The 7,105-nt window shown below is 41.4% G+C and overlaps 1 pseudogene; it reads left to right on the forward strand.

The window, feature by feature from the left end:
* The first annotated feature begins 3,106 nt into the window (after window positions 1-3,106).
* Window positions 3,107-3,423, forward strand: LOC110585674 (annotated as a pseudogene).
* The last annotated feature ends 3,682 nt before the right edge of the window (window positions 3,424-7,105 follow it).

Below are 7,105 nucleotides of genomic sequence, written 5' to 3' on the forward strand. Positions count from 1 at the left end.
GGAAATACTGCTGCTCCAAATATCCCGTCTTTGGCGATGTTTCAGTTTCCTTCCACAGACCAGAACCCATTTAGGCTGGGTTTCTAAAAGATGCAAAGGTGAAGATGCTTAGTCAAATGAGCATTCTATGTTCCTAATTTCATATGCAGTGTCTTCATATGCAGTATGGTAAATATGGCTGGACCATAAACCAAATTCAAGGTCTCCATAACTTCTCTGCCTGAAAGCCCAGAGTCACTTTTCCCTGGCCATGTCCTGGTTCCTTTTATTTCTCCCAACCCAATGCTGTCCACAAGCATATACCATCTTCAGCCTTGCAATATCCAGAGGAAAAGAAAAAGAAAAAAAAAAAGACTCAATTCTACTCTTCACCATAAAAGACTTCCCCCAAGTAGAGCCAACTTCACATCTCCAAAATTTATGAATTCTTCTGGTCTTCAGGATAAGATCCTATAAGATACTTAGCACAGAATAGGAAGGCAATACAATTTTTTCAGATGAATATATTTTTCTACATTTTATTATTTTTTTATGTCTACACTGTGGAGATCCAGCTTGAGCCCAATATGCACCCACTGATGAGATGTAGTCCTTTCTGTAAATGTCTTGCAGACCAGCCCCTCTTTCCATTAGTTTGAGGCAGCAGGAGGATAATATCATTGTTCAATGCAATGTTTCCGGTACCTGGATAATGTCTTTCTGTGGTAATGACCTCCAAAGCTACTGAACTATAACAAGAAAGGTATGTTGTTAAGCTTCTTGCCTATTGAGATCAGCCTAGGGACACTACTCTATGTCTCTTACTCCAGCCAGGATGACAGAGAAGCCACATCGTGGTATCATCACTAAGAATGGAAGAGAGAAAAAGACTTTGGGGGGAAGATCTTACACTCTTTGTCCATCAGTTAAGTGCTCATGCTCAGAAGTTACACACATCAATTCTGTTCACAAATCCTTGTCCAGAGCTAGTCCTATAGACTCACCCAACCACAAGAAGCTAGGGAGTTTAGTTAGAACCATGTGCTGGCCGTATTTGATGAACATCATTCATGATTATCATACCACTAATAGAAGCAAGAAACCAGGCACAATTATCCTGACATAGGAACAAAGTCTGATCATAGGACATTTTCTGACTCTCAGATTGGTATCTCAGCTTTATCCCTGTCGAACTCACATCCAGACGTAGGCCTATGATGATAACGGCAAGGAATGGAAATAAAGTCTTTAATGAACCCTCTAGAAAAAATTTCTAAGGCATAAGTAACCCCTCTTTTATGCTTCTTTTTCACAGCGTCTCCCAAGTTGTGAGAGACAACACTCTTCGTTCCTAACAAAATTCATCGCACATTGTCATCCCTGGAACACTGTGGGCCTAGCTTTACTGTTATCATCCTGCATTCTTTTTCTCAAGGCAGGTACACAAAATTTTGTATGCATCAGGAACCATGGAAGATCTATTTGCCCTTGCCAGCAGCATCCCCTGCCACCAAGGAAGTGTACAATTTTGGTCTGGTGACTTAGTCATTCCTAGTGGCAAGGGACTCCTCTGCTTAATTAATCTCATTGAGCAAATTCATCAAGTCTGAAGAACCAACTCTTTTCGGGGCCAGTTTCCCTTGTTTTCAGAGCACATATACATAGATTAAGGCCTCACAAGACGTTTCTGGCTGGGAATTTTATTCTAGAAGTGCAGCAATGGTAAATGCATGTGAACTGGTTACTAAAGGCACAGACGGCACTGTGACCGGACCACTGGAAAACAGGAATGCATCAGCTGTTAGTCTTCATTTACTAGGTATTTATGCATCTTTAGGAGAGAAACGTAACTGGAATTTATGGCAATTTAATTAAATGCAGTGAAAAAAATAATCATGTTTGTTATCAGCTATGCACTGTTAGTATAGAGAATATATATAAAACCCAGAAAATGCATTTAAAACAAAGAGGTCATATATGATGTCTTCTAGAATCTATTAATATACTGCTTTGCTCCTCAAAGAAAAGTGGCTTCTGACTGTAGACATCTGGAAAAATTTTCTGCAGACGGCAATTTCAGAGACTTCCGGAGAGTGAGAAAGAAGTGCCGATGCTGCAGGAATAATCGGAATGAGATGTCATTCTGTTCAGGATGGGGTGAGAAGCATTTTCTGCTTACTAAATTGGAAGAAATGGGTAATCCACATATAGGCCATGGCAATTCCATCTGCCAGCGCCCCACCCCCTACTACTTTGCCCCACTTGCTTGTTTCTAATTGAACTTCTTTTCTAATTCACACTCACAGGTCAACTTCATGCACAAGAACTCATTTGACATTTCTCCTGGTGTGCTGCTTTGAGTGTGATAGAGACCCAATAGCTATGGTTCTCATGCTAAGCAATTTCGACTTAAAAAAATATCTCCACATATATTCACTTATGTGGTTTCCATGTTTGCCCTGTGAGTTTCACTTAGTGGAAATATCCTTTTCTTCATCTGACAAAGGAGGGTGTAGGAATTTCCATGATCATTGGCTGCAGGTAAACCAGGAATCGGGTGTCTAGCTTGCTTCTTAACTGGCAGTATTACCTTGGGCAATTTATTTAACTTCTCTTAGGCCCAGTTGGTTTAATCTCTAAAAAAAAGACAATAACTGTATACATCATAAGCTTGTTGGGATATTAACTGAGATAATATATATAAAGCACGTGGTACAATTACCGACACATACACAATTTTAATAAATGGAAGATCAACATCACTTCCCTGACCAACATAAAATGTTTCTAAGGAATAGGTTTTACCTTGCACTTCACTCCATTTGTGAATCCCTGCCATCATCTGATTGCATAACCACATGGATATAAAGTAGCTACTGAAGAGAGCAGGATGTCCAACTGGCTTGCGAGAGCCAGTGCAACAAAAGAATGATTTAAAAATGGGTGATGTGGGGTACCTGGGTGGCTCAGTCAGTTAAGCATCTGCCTTCTGCTCAGGTCATGATCCCATGGTCCTGGGTTCGAGCCCTGCTTCTCCCTCTCCCTCTGTCTGCTGCTCCCCCACTTGTGCGATCTCTCTCTCTCTCTCTCTGTCAAATAAATAAATAAAATCTTTAAAAAAATAAAAATGGGTGATGTTGAGAAAGGCAAGGAGGTTTTTGTTCAGCAGTGTGCCCAGTGCCATACTGTGGAAAAGGGAGGCAAGCACAAGACTGGACCCAATCTCCATGGTTTATTTGGGAGAAAGACAGGTCAGTCCCCTGGATTTTCTTACACGGATGCCAACAAGAACAAAGGCATCACCTGGGGAGAGGGGACACTGATGAGTATTTGGAGAATCCCAGGAAGTACATCCCTGGAACAAAAATGATCTCCACTGGCATTAAGAAGACAGGGGAAAGAGCAGAATTGATAGCTTATCTCAAAAAAGCGACTAACGAGTAATAGTTGGCCATTGCCTTATTTATTACAAAACAAAAATGTCTCATGACTTTTTTTTTATATGTACCATATTTAAATTGATCTCATACACCAGAATTCAGATCATGAATGGCTGATAGAATACTTCTTTTAGACAGTCCTGATCTAAATAAGATTGGCTTGTGGTTAAATGAATATGATCAGCTTTTTGAACTTTGATAGTAAGTCTGGTTCAGCAAGTGCTGCCACTGTTTTCCCCTCCTAAAAATATGATTGGAATTGGGGGGGCGGAGCAAGATGGCAGAGGAGTAGGAGACCCGGATTTCGTCTCCTCTCAGGAATTCAGCTGGATAGGGATCAAACCATTCTGAACACCTACAAACTCAACAGGAGATCGAAGAAAAGAAGAGCAACAACTCTCTCATCAGAAAAGCGACCACTTTCTAGAAGGTAGGACGTGCGGAGAAGTGAATCCGAGGCGATATTCGGGAGGATAGACAGTGGGGGAGGGGCCTCCGTCGGCCGCTTCTGGCAAGTGATAGAGCCTCAGAGCACAAAATCGGAACTTTTAGAAGTCGGCTCCGCTGAGGGACGTCACTCTGGTGGCTAAGCGGGGGGGGGGAACCCTCCGGGACAGTGTGGTCTCAGGACCCTCAGGGTCACAGAAAGACCGGGGGTGCCTGAGTGTGGCAGAGCTCCCAGGTAACGGAGCAGGGAAGCTGGCTGCAGAGGCGGAGCCCAGGTGCGGGCTCTCAGTTCGGGGTTGCCATAAACCGTGATCCCCGGCACAGTCGGGCCACTGCTCCTCCAGCAGGGACCCAACAAGCGGCAGATCCGGGGAGACTCACCTTCCTTCCCCGGGAGGAGCCGCGCGGGAGTGCACCACAGGGATCTGCTGGGTTTGGAGACTCCACCTGGGGTCGGGTGCCAGAGATAGAAATGCTCAGTCACTGACTGGGTGAGCACGGAGTGCGGCCGGAGACCGGGGAGATGGGAGTGACTGACGGCTTTACTCTGGGAGCTCAATGAGAAGCGGGGTCCCGAGTTCTCGGCTCCTCCGGGGCAGAGATTGGGAGGCCGCCATTTTCACTGTCCCCCTCCAAAGCTGTACAGAAAGCTCGCAGGGAACAAAAGCCCCGGAGAGCAAACCCTAGCAGATTACTTAGACGGGAGGGGGCAAGGGCGGGTCAATTCTGCCTCAGGCAAAGACCTTCGGAAACCACAGCAACAGGCCCCTCCCCAGAAGATCAGTGAGAACAGCCAGCCAAGACCAAGTTTACGCATCAATGAGAACGGCAGAACTCCAGCGCTAGGAGACTACTGCACATAGAATTCATGGCTTTTTTACCATGATTCTTTTGTCTTTCAAAGTTAATTTTTTTTTAACTGTCTTTTTTTCCTTTTTTTTTCTTTTTGAATTTTTCTTTTTCCCTTTTTCAACCAACACCTTATCAATCCCTTTTTTTAAAAAAAAATTTTTATTTTTCATTTTTAGAGTCATATTCTATCCCTTCATAGTAGTTACCCGTATTTTTGGCATATATATATAAGTTGTCCTCTCTTTAAAATTTTGAGATAGTTTCTTCTAACAGATTAAAATATACCCTAAATCTCTAGTATATAGTGTTTTCTATTCCCCTGCCTGATCACATTCTCTCCCTTTTTTTTTCTTTTTCTTTTTTCTTTTTTTAAATCCTCTTCTTTCTTTTTTCAAACAACTTCTTATCAATTCCTTTTATAAAATTTTTTATAATTTCCATCTTTACAGTCATATTCCATCCCTTCATCATATCAACCCTTATTTTTGTACATATATAAGTTTTTCCTTCTTTAAAATTTTGGGAGGCACTTTCTTCTAAAAGACCAAAATACACCCCAAATCTAGTGTGTGGCACTGATCTATATACCAGCCTGATCATATTTGATCACATTCTGGTTTTGTTGTTGTTGTTGTTGTTGTTTTGTTTTGTTTGTTTTTGTTTTTATCTTTATCTTTTTCTTTTTTTTCTTTTTCTTTTTTCTCTCTTTCCCTTTCTTTTCCCACTCCTTCAGGTTTTTTCTGATTTGTTTAGAGGATATTTTCTGGGGATGTTGTTACTCTGCTAGCATTTTGTTCTCTCATTAATCTATTCTCCTCTGCGCAAAATGACAAGACGGAAAAACTCACCTCAACAAAAAGAACAAGAGGTAGTACCGACTGCCAGGGACCTACTCTATACGGACATTAGTACGATGTCAGATCTAGAGTTCAGAATCATCACTTTAAAGATACTAGCTGGGCTTGAAAAAAATACGGACGTTATTAGAGAAACCCTTTCTGGAGAAGTAAAAGAACTAAAATCCAACCAAGTAGAAATCAAAAAGGCTATTAATGAGGTGCAATCAAAAATGGGGGCGCTAACTGCTAGAATAAATGAGGCAGAAGAGAGAATCAGTAATATAGAAGATGAAATGATGGAAAATAAAGAAGCTGAGAAAAAGAGAGATAAACAACTACTGGATCACGAGGGCAGAATTCGAGAGATAAGCGATACCATAAGACGAAACAACATTAGAATAATTGGGATCCCAGAAGAAGAAGAAAGAGAGAGAAGGGCAGAAGGTATAATGGAGCAAATTATAGCAGAGAACTTCCCTAATTTGGGGAAGGAAACAGGCATGAAAATCCAGGAAGCACAGAGAACCCCTCTCAAAATCAATAAAAATAGGTCAACACCCCGACATCTAATAGTAAAACCTACGAGTCTCATAGACAAAGAGAAAATCCTGAAAGCAGCTCGGGAGAAGAGATATGTAACCTACAAGGGTAGAAACATTAGATTGGCAACAGACCTATCCACAGAGACCTGGCAGGCCAGAAAGGACTGGCAGGATATATTCAGAGCACTAAATGAGAAAAATATGCAGCCAAGAATACTATATCCAGTTAGGCTGTCATTGAAAACTGAAGGAGAGATAAAAAGCTTCCAGGACAAACAAAAACTAAAGGAATTTGCAAACACAAAACCAGCCCTACAGGAAATCTTGAAAGGGGTCCTCTAAGCAAAGAGAGAGCCTAAAAGCAACATAGACCAGAAAGGAACACAGACAATATACGGTAACAGTCACCTTACAGGCAATACAATGGCACTATATTCCTATCTTTCAATAGTTACCCTGAATGTAAATGGGCTCAATGCCCCAATCAAAAGACACAGGCTAGCAGACTGGATTAAAAAACAAGACCCATCTATATGCCGTCTGCAAGAGACTCATTTTAGAACCAAAGACATCCCCAGATTGAAAGTGAGGAGGTGGAAAACCATTTACCATGCTAATGGACACCAAAAGAAAGCTGGGGTGGCAATCCTTATATCAGACAAATTAGATTTTAAACCAAAGACTGTAATAAGAGATGAGGAAGGACATTATATCCTACTAAAAGGATCTATCCAACAAGAAGATCTAACAATTGTAAATATCTATGCCCCTAACATGGGAGCAACCAATTATATATGGCAATTAATAACAAAAGCAAAGAAACACATTGACAACAATACAATAATAGTGGGGGACTTTAACACCCCCCTCACTGAAATGGACAGATCGTCTAAGCAAAAGATCAACAAGGAAATAAAGACTTTAAATGACACACTGGACCAAATGGACTTCACAGACATATTCAGAACATTCCACCCCAAAGCAACGGAATACACATTCTTCTCTA

The sequence above is a fragment of the Neomonachus schauinslandi genome, chromosome 3 (genome assembly GCF_002201575.2).
Source record: "Neomonachus schauinslandi chromosome 3, ASM220157v2, whole genome shotgun sequence".
NCBI classification, from domain to species: Eukaryota; Metazoa; Chordata; class Mammalia; order Carnivora; family Phocidae; genus Neomonachus; species Neomonachus schauinslandi.